General features: G+C 50.4%; 1 protein-coding gene across 1 annotated transcript in view; it reads right to left on the bottom strand.

Annotated features, from left to right (window-relative positions):
- LOC144258216 (uncharacterized) overlaps positions 1–13,411 on the bottom strand; it is a 970,182-nt gene that overhangs the window by 306,446 nt on the left and 650,325 nt on the right. The window lies entirely within an intron of this gene.

Genomic DNA, 13,411 nt, shown 5'->3' on the forward strand with positions numbered 1-13,411 from the left:
TACCTTATCCAAGGGACCGGTTCTTCACCGTGGCCTGCAGCTGCTCCTCCCCCACGTCTAAGGGACCGGTTCTTCACCGCCGTCCACAACTGCTTCTCCACTATATGAGTGCGTTGCACCATTGTGCCCTCCGGGGTCGATCAAATCGCGTCTCCTCCGAGGCCCCCGATGAACTCACCGGTGCGCGCTGGGCGTCGGTTCTCGCCACAATCCTCGACCTCCAGGAGGGGTCCGGGCAAGGCTAAATTGCAGCCTCGAGCCCACCCAGGGACGCCAAAAGCTGTTGCCGGCACCCAGTGCCGAGAGGCTGAACAACAGCTTGAGTTGGTTCGTTACCCGGTGTGCTGCACCCAATAATTACAACGGAGTAAAAAAGCAAAAAGTGTATTTAAAGCTTCAAAAAAGTACAAGAAAATTTGAATCTCAAATCCTGTACAACAAAGCAGGAAATTACACAGGCTTTTACACATCCTTTTTTTTAGCATACTTATTCAATAGTAAGCTGCTCCAAGTATCCATATAGCCAGCCAATCCAGTTCCCAGCTAATTCCCTAATTTTCTATATTATTTATTAAACTATATATAAAGCTGCTTTATTTGGCATTGTTTTTTTATATTTTTTTGTTTGGCCTTGCTTAGTTTTAGGCAGTTTAACTCTGCAACATAGTGTTGCAGATTTTTAGCATCACTGCTGTGTATGCCTCCAAGCGGGGGGGGGCCAAGGACACTTGGGCCTAGCACGCAAAGCTGCTGCAAGTGCCTCCAGGCAGGAGGGGGGCCAAGGACACCGGGGCCTAGCGTGAGGGGGCTTCATTAACACTTGTGGTTTTTTATTTTTTTGAGTTACTTAGTGGCCATGCCCCAGTGTTCCCAACAGTCTCAAAGATTCATAAAAAAGTTTGCCCCACTTTTACTCTAGTTATCTACTTCTAATTGAATATGCCCCTGAGAGCTTTCCCTGTCTCTGTAATTATAAATTACGACGAAAATCTCAGATTTACACCTTTCCTCAGATTCCTGAATATGGATCTAAAACGTTTGCCAACGTTGCCCATTTCCACTCTATTCATTGACCAAATAGTGGTGGGAAATACACTCAGCTTTTACCTCTGTGACGAAGTGGGACTGTTCTTAATGTTTCCTCTGAATAGTGTGGGGGTGCCTCAGTTTCCCCTATGAAGTTCTTAAGTATCTAGGTGGTGGGATAAGGGTGTATGATCATTGCAGAGCCCTAGAGGGCATGTGTGTGCAGGAGTCTGGACACAGAGAATGGCCAACACCCTGTTTCCTGGCCACTGATGGCCTGGGCCCTTCCCCCCTGCAAGGTGAGAGCTAAAGGGTTGGAGAACAAAGGAATCAGGTGCCCTCCTGGCCCCGGAAAGGAACAAAGCCCAGAGGAGGAGGGGCTGGAGGGAGTTTCAGTTTGGGGCTGTCTGGGACATGGAGTGAAGGGCAGACGTGGTTGTCTGGCTCACTGCCCCCCCCCAAAATGGCCCCAGCTGAGGGGTCCTGTTCTCTGCACCTGCAAGCTCTGGTTTAGACCATGTTCCTGTCATCTAATAAACCTTCTATTTTACTGGCTGGCTGAGAGTCCCGTCTGACTGCGGAGTTGGGGGGCAGGACCCTCTGGCTTCCCCAGGAGCCCTGCCTGAGCGGACTCGCTGTGGGAAGCACACGGAGGGGCAGAGGAGGCTGAATGGTCCGAGGTCAGACCCAGGAAGGGGGAAGCTGTGTGAGCTGTGTGTCCTGCAGACAGGCTGCTCCCAGAAAGGCGACTGCCCCAGAGTCCTGCCCGGCTTCATGGGGAGCAGTTCCAGAGCATCGCCCAGGGACTCCGTGACAACCTCCTATCAACAACTGCTATAAAATCCCTCTCATTTTCCACTTTCCTCTCTATAATTTGCATAAATGGATCCAAAATCCCTCAGATTTCCACCCTTTCTCTTTCATTATGAACACTTATCTCAAATCTCAGGTTTCCCTCTTATGATGTCATTATCAAATGTCAATTAAAAATCCTCTCGAGTTTGGGGCTGTTCCCCATGTCTCTAAATCCTAGGAACTTGTCCTTCCTTGGGGGGAACCTGTCGCCCTGAGTCCTTCTCCATCCTTGTTGGGAAATTAACCCCCCTGCAACAATGATCATCTTTCCCTCTCCTTTGAGAATCATTTGTTCCCTCCTTTCTCTCTGTTAAAAATGTTTGCTGATAAAAGAGACTAGCCATATATTCAATACCCATCAAAGCGGGGATGGGTGGTTCCCATTTGGTAACAGGAGAGTTGGCTGGACCCTTTTCTTTTCTCCAGCTGGCACGGGATGAGGAGGTCCCTCTGAGTGCAGCGTAGTCCAGAAGTATCCCAAACCCCATGACAAAGGGTCTCCGTGAGGGGGGGCTTCCCGCAGTGCAAAGCTGTAGCCAACTCTCGGGTGGATCCATGGTGGCCATTATTTGCTAGTGACAGAGTATGGAAATTTCTCAGTTATTTTTGCCCTCCATGGCTTCCTTTCTCCTGTTAAAGAGGCGTCCCCCCGGGCTCCCTCTGCCTGTGTGACTGGCCAGCAGGGGGTGGTGATGACTTTCTATCCACTTGTCAGACACTGTGAGGGAACACTGTTGCTGGGGGGGTGCATGTCTGTGTGGGGACATTGCAGCGGGAGCTGAAGGGGCATTGTGGTAGGGGGAGGCCTCTGGGTGGCTGGGCAGGGGGGACCCTAGTCAGGTTGGTGGGTTCTGGAGGGTTTGGGGTTTCGGGGGGTAGTTCTGATGTGCCCAGCCCTAAGGCTATGGGTCCTGGAGGTGGGTATGGCCGGAGGCCTGTTGGCTGCAGACCAGTGGGGGCGGGGTCTCTTGGGCAGGTGGGGCAGGGGATTAGACGCTGCCTAGTGCTGTGCCAGGGGCTCTGTCTGGGATTGCCCAGCTGGCTCCTGGGACCATTGCCATGCCCAGTGCACAGCGCTGTGGTGGGGCGGTCCCTGGCGCAGAGTGAGGGGTCCTTGTAAAGTGTCAGGGGGTCCTGCTGGGAGGAGGAGGGGGTCCCAGGCAAATGGGCTGGCAGATCCTGGTGGAGGGCAGGTGGGCGTCCTCGGCAGGCAATGGGGAAATCCCGGGCAGGCAGTGAGGGACTATAAAATGACTCTACACAAACAGCCCCCCACCCCATTTCTCCTGCCATTTGCAGGAGCAAATCCAGCCATGGGGGAGCAAACAACCCAGGAATGAGAGTTTCCTAGCAGACAGGCATGGAGAGGGCACAGGGAAAAGGAGATAGAGAGACTGACAGGGTCCGTGGGATAAGAGTTTTGAAAGAGATTTCCAGCTCTCTCATCTGCCCAGACAGATGTATTACTGCACTGTGGGGAGAATCACTTTCCTGTGGACAAGAGGAGGATGAGAGAGAGGAAAACCCAGTTCCTGACTCCATGTCCCTCCTGCTGGGGTGTGGCTGCCGTGGGGTCAGTGTCAGAGGGAATCCTCGAAAGGGACTCCTTTGGTTCTGCTTTTTTCTAGGATTGCGTTCAGAGACTTTGTTTTGGGATGCGGGAGGGAGAAAGGAGGTTAAAAGTGTGTCTGTGGGCCTAGCCTGGCACGAGGGGCCAGGTCTCTGCTGTAATCCAGAGATTGAGCATTTTCTCAGCACGGCAGAATCTCAGATCTCGCTCTGCAGGGAAAGAGCCTGGGGGAAGCGTGATGTGAAATGAACTAATGCCCGTTCCCAAACCTCCACAACGGTCCTTCTCGCCCGATCAGGCTGCAGAACGACGCTCACTTTTCGATCCGGTTCATCCCGTCCTCCCATTGGACAGGGGAGCGACATGGCTTCAGGGGAGCCAGCTCAGGTTGGGATTATTGGGGGGGTTCTGATTTGTTCCTGCAGGAGAGAGAGGGACAGCGAATTCACGGGAGAGGGGAAGGTTTGCACCGTCTGGTTTGGAGGTTGGAGCGGGGCAGGAAATGCACAGGGTGGAGAAAGGGAGGAGACCAGGGGCTGGCAGACCTGCTGGGAGTTGTTTTATAAGTGGCCTAGATTCTTGGAACAGACCCATGAGGTTCGGAGGTGGAAATGCTCCAATTTGGTGAACAGAAAATAACCCACGTAGATGGGGCTGGGAAAAAGGACCAGACTCGTAGTGCTGGAGCCTGACCCAACTAACCAGTGGGTGTCTTGAAATATGAAGGGGGAAGCCACCAGTCAGGCTTAGGGGAGATTCTCCTGCCTCATATCCAGCTCCTCACAAGGAGGAGGGTGTTGGGCTTCCTACAAGAGATCTCTCCCTAGACCCTGCTTGGGGCAGTATCTCCGGTATCAGTCTGTGGCTAGCAGGTGTGTGATGGATCTGCTGGGAGAGAGGAGGGGTGTCTCTTCGCCCCCTCACCCTGGTGTTTCCTGGGTGCTCTGAGCGGGGTGGGGGTGGGACTCTGTTGACTGCGGTTCACCCAGAGTTTCCGTTTGATTGGCTCTTCTCCCCCACGAATAGTGGGGCTGTGAGTGGGGCAGCAGGTCCTGAGTGGGGGGCTCTTGCTCTTTCAGGGGCCGGTGACCTTCGAGGAGGTGGCTGTGTATTTCACCAGGGAGGAGGGGGCTCTGCTGGACCCCGCTCAGAGAGCCCTCTCCAGAGACGTCATGCAGGAGACCTGTGAGACTGTGACCTCGCTGGGTAAGGGTTCCTGTCCCCTCGGTTCTTGGAAGGGGAACTGAAGAGATGAGGTTCACGCCACCCCCACAATGCCACCTCTGCTCTGTCCTGTTCCAGCATCACCCCAGCATGCCAGTGACACACACACAACCAGAGACCCTCCCCTGCTGCTGAACGCTGTGGGAAGAGAGCACAGGAGCAGAATCGCACAGTGTCAAATATCTCCTGTTTGCACAAGTAAAACGGGGGGTTAGGTCCAGCATAACGAACAGAAGCTTCCTACCCTTGGCCTTCTCTCAAACCCTGAGCCTTCTCCCCCCAGACCAGAATGTGCTTGGGGTGTAAGAAGCAGGCTGCTGGGGTCAGAGCGGCTGGTCCAGGGTTACTGATCACACAGACCTTGAATGGTGGCTGGGGGAATCCAGACAAGGGAGCTCCAGCAGCAGAGCATTGAAACTCAGCCAGGATTACAGATGACACAACTCCTCACTGCTCCGGATTGCCCCGTGCATGGGACAATGGCCTCGGTTGCTGGTGAAAATCCTTGAGACCTGGAGAGTTGCTCCCCCCATCCCCATGTGCAATAGCCACAATCTCTCTTCTCTGCAGACTTGGTTTTTTGAGTCCCTCATTCCTGAAGTCACACGACCCTGATTCTTATTTTTCACATTCTGCTATTCTAGACTATTTAGAGTCTGTTGCTTCCTTATGATAGTTTCTAATTTCCCAGTGTTCTCCACACCCAGGGATTTTCCTACTCCCTCCCATTGCACTGGACTCACTAGGTTCCCTGGTATTTAAGAACGGCCACACTGGGACAGACCAAAGGTCCATCTAGCCCAGTGTCCTGTCTTCCGACAGTGACCAGCACCGGGTGTCCCAGAGGGAATGAACAGAACAGGGAATCATGAAGTGATTCATCTCCTGTCACCCATTCACAGCTTATGACAAACAGAAGTTAGGGACACCATCCCTGCCCATCCTGGCTAATAACCAGTCAGGGACCTGTCCTCAATAGATTTCTCATGGTGTTTTTTGTTTTTTTTTGTAACCCTATTCTAATCTTGGCCTTCACAACGTCCTCTGGCAAGGAGTTCCCCAGGTTGACTGTGCGTTGTGTGAAGAAATACTTCCTTTTGTTTCTTATAAACCTGCTGCCTATTAATTTGATTGGGTGATTCCTAGTCCTTGTGTTATGAGAAGGAGTAAATGACACGTCCTTATTTACTTTCTCCACGGCAGTTTTGATTTTAGAGACCTCTCTCCTATCCCCCCTTTGTCTCTTTTCCAAGCTGAATAGTCCCGGTCTTTTTAATCTTTCCCCGTACAGAAGAGTTTCATACCTGTAATCATTTGGGTTGCCCTTTTCTGAACCTTTTCCAATTCCAATATATCTTTTTTTGAGATGGGGCAACCACAGCTGCAGGCAGTATTCGAGATGTGGGTGTACCATGGGTTTATATAGAGGCGATATGATATTTTCTGTCTTCTTATCTATCCATTTCAGAATGATTCCCAACATTCTCTTTGCTTTTTGACTGCCGTGGCACATTGAGTTGATGTTTTCAGAGAAGTGTGCCCAGTGACTCCAAGATCCCTCTGTTGAGTGGAAACAGCTCATTTAGAGCCCATCATTTTATATGTGTAGTTGGGATTATGTTTTCCAATGGGCTGCAATATGGTGCTATCCTGACACCTAGTACTGCTGAGATCCTGCATTCAGTGATATCCCTGCCCTTCCTGTTCCCGTTCTCATAAAAGAAGAAGAGCATCCAAATGCGTGTTTCCCTTCATTCCCTCAGCGGTCCTCATGGGAATCCCTGATGGGTTCCAAAGTGTATTAAAACCTTTCTTAAAGGGTTACCTCTTGGTGGTTATCAGGTCCTGTGAGTTTGTAGCCCAGAAAGACCCCCCTCAGTCAGCTCAAACTCAGCTGTTTATCTCCCAAAAGTCTGTCGTCTTCAGTCTCCTGAATGAGGGGAAATCCATCACTACCCCTTTCTGCGTTGGGTAAAGCTTCAGAAGGTGGAGCTCTGCATAACCAGCCTTGAGATCTGGCATTCATCACCCCGTAGTGATACCAGCTTGCACAGGAAACCCATCCCGGAGCCCTTCCTACTATCATGTGGCGCATCTCGGCATCATAGTCTGTGAAGAATTCATGCTTTCAAGGGCTGGCTTAGATATACAGATAACAGTCATAATTAGGGCAAGAGTTTGCAGGCAATGAAAAGGGAGTAATTGACAAACGTGAGCAATATCTAATCCTTTAAAGCCTGAAAGTGCCTTGGGGGGAGGGGACAGGAGCCGGCTGTGTGGGGGCGGTGGGGCTCAGATACTGGGCATTGAGAGCCTAACCAGCTGTGTACAGGGGAGATGAGCAGGGGAGAGGTGCTGTGGACACGGCCGCGAGCAGCTGTGAGTGCCGTCCTCTCTGCAGCATGATGAGAGAGCCTGGCGTCCCACTGCCGATCCCAGACTTGTATGAGGAGGGAAGAAATTGGCATCAAGTCTCAACCGCAGCCAGCCTGTGCCCTGGGGAGGAGACGGGTGTCTCCAGGGAGAAATCTTGGGGATTGTGACCCTGCATGCCCCACCCACCCTCTGATCAGCAATTCCGGATATTAACGGTGATTCCACAAACAAAGAGTAATTTTGTGAAAAAATGCAGTCCTAGCGACAATTTCCGGAAAACACTGGCCCTGGTTGCAACATTAAATCCGATAGTCTCAAGATCTAGGCCTGTGTTGATCAGATCTGCCACTCTGCCTTCACGGAGTTCACTCTGCTGGTGGGTTGTACCTCTGCCCCCATTCTGTGTCTGCCTTGTCTGTTTAGATTGAAACTTCTTCAGGGCACGGGCCATCAACGCTTCTCGGTTTGTACTGTGCCTAGCAAAATGAGGACCCACTGTTAGTTGGCCCTTAGGCACTAAGGTAATGAATATGATTGATAATAATCATCTCCTGGCACTTTGAGCCAAGGAAGCCGGCCTTGGGACGTTACTACTTAAAAGTGAGCTGGGCTTAAAAGCATGGAATATTCTTTGTGACAAGTATCCCACAAATTCCACTGACCTCCCTTGTTTTGTTTTCTTTGCCTTGAGCAGGGTTTCCAGTTTCCAGAACTGATGTGATCTCGCAGCTGGAACGAGGGGAGGAGTCGTGCGTCCCAGACCTTCATGGCTCTAAGAAAAAAGTGCTCCCGAGAGCTGCCTGCATAGGTGAGGCATTGGTTAAACCAACCCCAAAACTGTCGGTGAATACAGGAAACATTTGGGATGCCCTACAAAGACCTTGTGAGCTCTCCAAGTTCAGGATTGTTCCCTGCAGATGTGGAATCGTTAGGCAGAGGTCACTCTTGGCTTCCCACCTATCCTGACTGACAACTGGCAGCAGGTCCCTCCCCAATCTCGCTGTCCCCTGAGATTTCTTCTGAGATACGGACCCAGAACTGATTCCTTCCTTTCTCTCCTCTGGGGAAGGTTTAAAGGAAAATCAGCTCCTGATAGGTTTGATCTGTCCTGTACACATTTTGGTTCCTTCATCCCTTTTTCCATTCTTCTCTCTGAGATTTCCTTTCTCTCTGGCGCAGGCAGGATGCCCTGAGTGTGGGAAACACTTCAAGCAGAGCTCACACCTTATTACACATCGGAAAATCCACACGGGTGAGAAACCTTATGGATGCCCTGAGTGTGGGAAGCACTTCATTGACAGTTCATCCCTCCTCTCACATCAGCGAATCCACACAGGGGAGAGGCCTTACACATGCTCTGAGTGTGGGGAACGCTTCAATCAGAGCTCAAACCTGATCACACATCAGGGAACGCACACAGGAGAGACCCCCTACATGTGCTCACACTGGGCTTGACGGACCATTGGTCTGACCCAGTCTATGACCTGTCGTGCGTTCTTATGGAAGCCCTCTGTGGCCTTGTCTACACGGGTAAGTTTCTGCACAGGAAAGCAGCTTTCTGCGGTGTAACTCCCGAGGTGCGCACGCAGATTTCATGATGCATGATAGAAAGGGGCCATGATAGGGACACACTGCCGTGCGGGGTCAAAGTGAAGGAGCTGTGACATGCCTACCACAAGGTGCAGGAGGCAAACTGCTGCTCCATATTGGGGGCTAACTAACCCCAGCATCACGGCAAGAATCTACCTAGCAGCTGGAGAAAAAATATGTATGAGAGTCAAAGACACCCCCACGTGGCCTGTCTCTTCCCCAATCTCAACACCTGGAAGATTGTCTGGAAGACTCAGAATTTGAACTGCGGAGATTGGTCCCAGGCTGAGAGGGAATTCAGTCTGTGTATTAAGAACTCAACATGGCCTGGAGCAACCAGTGAGTGAGAAAAGCTGTTTGATCCAATTCTTGCTTAGTATATTCAAATTAGAGTTTAGACTGGGAGTCTAGTTTCATTTGTTATGTAACCACTTTTGACCTCTGTGACCAATACTTATACTCAGTTAAAATCTAACTTTCTGTCGTTAATAAACTTATTTTACTATTTTATACTTACTCCTGAGTTTGTCCAAAGTGCTTGGGAAAGTTGCTCACATGACAAAGGCTGGTGCATCTCCCCTTTATTTTTGATGAAGTGGCGAACTAATTAATGAGCTTACACTTTTCAAGAGAAGGCCGTGAGCCGTGTAAGATGGTACATTTCTGAGGTGCAAGGCTGAGAGCTGGGGAGATATGCTGGTGTCTCTGTATAATTGAGGAGTGGTTTATAGAGCATTCATGCAACTGAGTTGGGTGCTTTGCTGCATGTTGTTGGCCAAATGATCATAGAATCCTAGGATATCGGGGTTGGAAGGGACCTCAGGAGGTATCTAGTCCAACCCCCTGCCCAGAGGAGGACCAATCCCCAACTAAATCATCCCAGCCAGGGCTTTGTCAAGCCTGATCTTAAAAACTTCTAAGGAAGGAGATTCCACCACCTCCCGAGGTAACCCATTCCAGTGTTTCACCACCCTCCTAGTGAAAAAGTTTTTCCTAATATCCAACCTAAATCTCCCCCACTGCAACTTGACCATTACTCCTTGTCCTGTCATCTGCTGTCACTGAGAATAGTCTAGGTCCGTCCTCTTTGGATCCACCTTCATTTAGTTCAAAGCAGCTATGACATCCCCCCTCATTCTTCTTTTCTGTAGAGTAAACAATCCCAGTTCCCTCAGCCTCTCCTCATAAGTCATGTGTTCCAGACCCCTAATCATTTTTGTTGCCTTTCGCTGGACTCTCTCCAATTTCTCCACATCCTTGTTGTAGTGTGGGGCCCAAAACTGGACACAGTACTCCAGATGAGGCCTCACCAGTGTCGAATTGAGGGGAAGGATCACATCCCTCGATCTGCTGGCAATGCCCCTACTTATACACCCCAAAATGGGACTTATACACCCCAGTCGTCTGGGACTTCCCCCGATCACCATGAGTTTTCAAAGATATTGGACAATGGCTCTGCAATCACATCCGCCAACTCCTTTTGCCCTCTCGGATGCAATGCATCCGGCCCCATGGACTTGTGCTCGTCCAGCTTTTCTAAATAGTCCCGAACCACTTCTTTCTCCACAGAGGGCTGGTCATCTCCTCCCCATGCTGTGCTGCCCAGGGCAGCAGTCTGGGAGCGGAGCTTGTTCGTGAAGTTAGGCAAAAAAAGCATTGAGTACATTAGCTTTTTTCACATCCTCTGTCACTAGGTTGCCTCCCTCATTCAGTAAGGGGCCCACACTTTCCTTGGCTTTCTCCTTTTTGGCAACATACCTGAAGAAAGCCTTCTTGTTACTCTTAACATCTCTTGCTAGCTACAACTCCAGGTGTGATTTGGCCTTCCTGATTTCACTCCTGCATGCCCAAGCAATATTTTTATACTCATCCCTGGTCATTTGTCCAATCTTCCACTTCTTTTAAGTTTCTTTTTTGTATTTAAGATCAGCAAGGATTTCCCTGTTAAGCCACAGTAATGTCCCGAGCTCCCCAAGTCCCATTGACAGCTGAGCTCTTCCTGCCCATTGAGCCCAGCAGAGACAGTGGGTGGCGGGTGAGTTTGTACCCAAATAACTGACAGAGCCAAGCAAAGAGCAAAGAAATGTTTCCTTCAGTCACTAGGTCTCTGTTTCCGTGGCTCACTCTCTCTCCCCTTCTCTGATAACGAGCAACGCTAAGAGAGGAAGAGGTTCAAACATGTGCTAGGTGGTGGCTAGGGTGGGATGACAAATTGAAAACCATCACAGAGCCCTCTACTGTGACACTGAGACGATCCCATTCTGACCTTTTACTGACACTTCTTTAATAACTGAAAAAAAAGAACAGGAGGACTTGTGGCACCTTAGAGGCTAAGCGATTTATTTGAGCATAAGCTTTCGTGAGCTACAGAATGCATCCGATGAAGTGAGCTGTAGCTCATGAAAGCTTATGCTCAAAGAAATTGCTTAGTCTCTAAGGTGCCACAAGTCCTCCTTTCCTTTTTTGCAGATACAGACTAACACGGCTGCTACTCTGAAACCTGTCGTCATTAATAACGGTTCCCCTGACGTACGTTGCTAAGATTATTTCAATAGCTCCTACACCGATACCTCCTGCCCCTTCTGGCTGGTTCATTGCACTGTTTGGAACCTGCACCTAAAATTACACCCTCCCTGGGAGCAAGATTGAAAACTGCTCAAGGAAACCCCATTGGGTTTCAAGTGCCGCCCAAGCAGGGAGGCAAAGGGACAGTACAGGGTCGCAGAGCTTCTCCTTTGTCCCAGGGAGAAGGATCTAGTGGGCTAGATTAGGGGGGCTAATAGTCATGACTCCTGGGTTCTATTCCTGGGTGTGGGAGGAAAGGGGTGTCGAGTGGATTAGAGTGTGTGGGGGGGCTAGGAGTCAAAGAAAAAACACCTCCCTTGTGTTCAGCTTCAATGCACATTGAACAAGAACATGGCTTCTCATGTCTTAGGTTCTGATGCCATCGTGTGGCCGTTTCATTTCACTTCTTCTTGTGAAAAGGTTTGGGTGCCTTGCACAGACACGTTATTTCCTGGGGAGAGACGGAGAAGTGGAAGCTGCATGGATTTCATCCTCCGAAAAATAGATTAAAATAATCCCCAGACAGCTCAGGCCCACCCATCCCCCCTCGCTGCTGCCAGTGAAGCTCAGTTCTGGGCCTGGTGTGCAGTAAATGTGGGGGAGACGCTGCCTGCCTGGACTTTTCGGGAGAAAAAGTCAGACACGATGCCATGCCTGGTGCAGGAGATGCAGATGTGTTGCTTGATTGTTTTTCTCATTTTAAATGTACTTGATCATTTCGATGGCAAAAAATCTTTGAAAAAGACCATGAAAAAAAAAAGAAACCATGAAAATACCCAAGGGAGAGAGGGGGTTTCTGAGAGCCGGGGAGAGATGGAGATTTTCATGAAACGGGGACAGGGCAAAGCAGGGAGCAAAGGGGGAAGTTTTTTGTGCAGTTCCATTTTAACCAGCCTCACATCCTGGAGTCCCTAATGTCCCAGCTTACCCACAACGTGTGACCTCGAGACTCCTCCCCACTGCAAAACCTGCAGATCCCCCAGCACTCCTTAACCTAGATGGATCCTCTGGCAACCAGATGTCTCTGCAGAACCGCCGTGGTTACTCTCCTGAGTGTCTGTTCAAGGATAGCTACTGACTTCTCCTGAGAATGCAGTTGAGGAATGGCTCTCCCATCTCTAGATGCTTTCCTGTGGGCTCTGAGAAGCAGGATGGGGCGTGTATGGTAAAGTCCACGCAACATTCCCCTTTCAACCCAGCCCTGGGACGTCACCAGTTGCCACCTATCCCCTGGCAGCAGTGAGGGATGTTTCCCACTGTCCAGGAGACACCAGCCTTGGACCAAAGGCAGCTTGAGGCTTCTCCTCTCTCCCTTCTTGAATCAAGTTCATGTTTTTTCCAAGAGTTAAAGCAGCCCAAACCCCCAGGGTCTGGATTAATGTCACAAGTTTGCTATCTCTCCCTGGAAGACAACTTCTTAATGAGAGGAGTTAAATGAGATGAGTGGAGTTAAATCAGTTCTCAGCCTGAGTCCTTTGCTCTTAATCCTGAGGATATTGTCCCACCGTGGGGCCATTTCCTGCCTCTCTTTCACACAGAAGGACAATTTTGTTTGCGCAGACGCAGGAACATCAAGATCTTTCTCTGTCCCTTGTGCAAAGTAGGGTGTCAAATTCCAAGGAACCTTCCTCTTCTGCGATGGAAACAATGGAGAAGCAGGGGGCCCTGGGCACCTCTAGCCCTGGCCGGGAGATGTTCCCTCCCTGCTTTCTTTACGCTGCTTGTTGTTATTTCATGGAGTGTCTGGGATGGGGGAAAAGCTGAGTTCACTCCAGGTGGAGGGAAAAAAGGACCCTGAGAATCTCAGGGCCTCAGGGAAAACCCAACCCCTGCTACCGGGATCACGGAGGTGCTGGGGATTTGAGCAGGAAAGGGACTGTGTAAATTGTCCAGGTGGGGAATGAATAACCATCGACAACTAGATCCACCTCATTAACCACGGACACAGGCTAATCGTGCTGCAGATAGAAGGGAAACTGGGAGCGATTCTTTGCTGTCAGCCATGGAAACAGTGACTCGAGTGCACTGCAGTGAATGTGCTGGGGAAAGCTGGACTTTACAGGCAGGTGGAAATAGCAGATCCGAGAAAAGCCTGGAGCCCCCCGCACCAGTTCTTCCACCGGGGTGAGGTGTTGAGCGACTCACAGCGCCCCCCAGCGCCGTTACCGTTCAGCAGGGGCTGGCAGCTCCAGCCAATCAATGCAG

This window comes from Eretmochelys imbricata, chromosome 28, assembly GCF_965152235.1.
Source record: "Eretmochelys imbricata isolate rEreImb1 chromosome 28, rEreImb1.hap1, whole genome shotgun sequence".
Taxonomy (NCBI): Eukaryota; Metazoa; Chordata; order Testudines; family Cheloniidae; genus Eretmochelys; species Eretmochelys imbricata.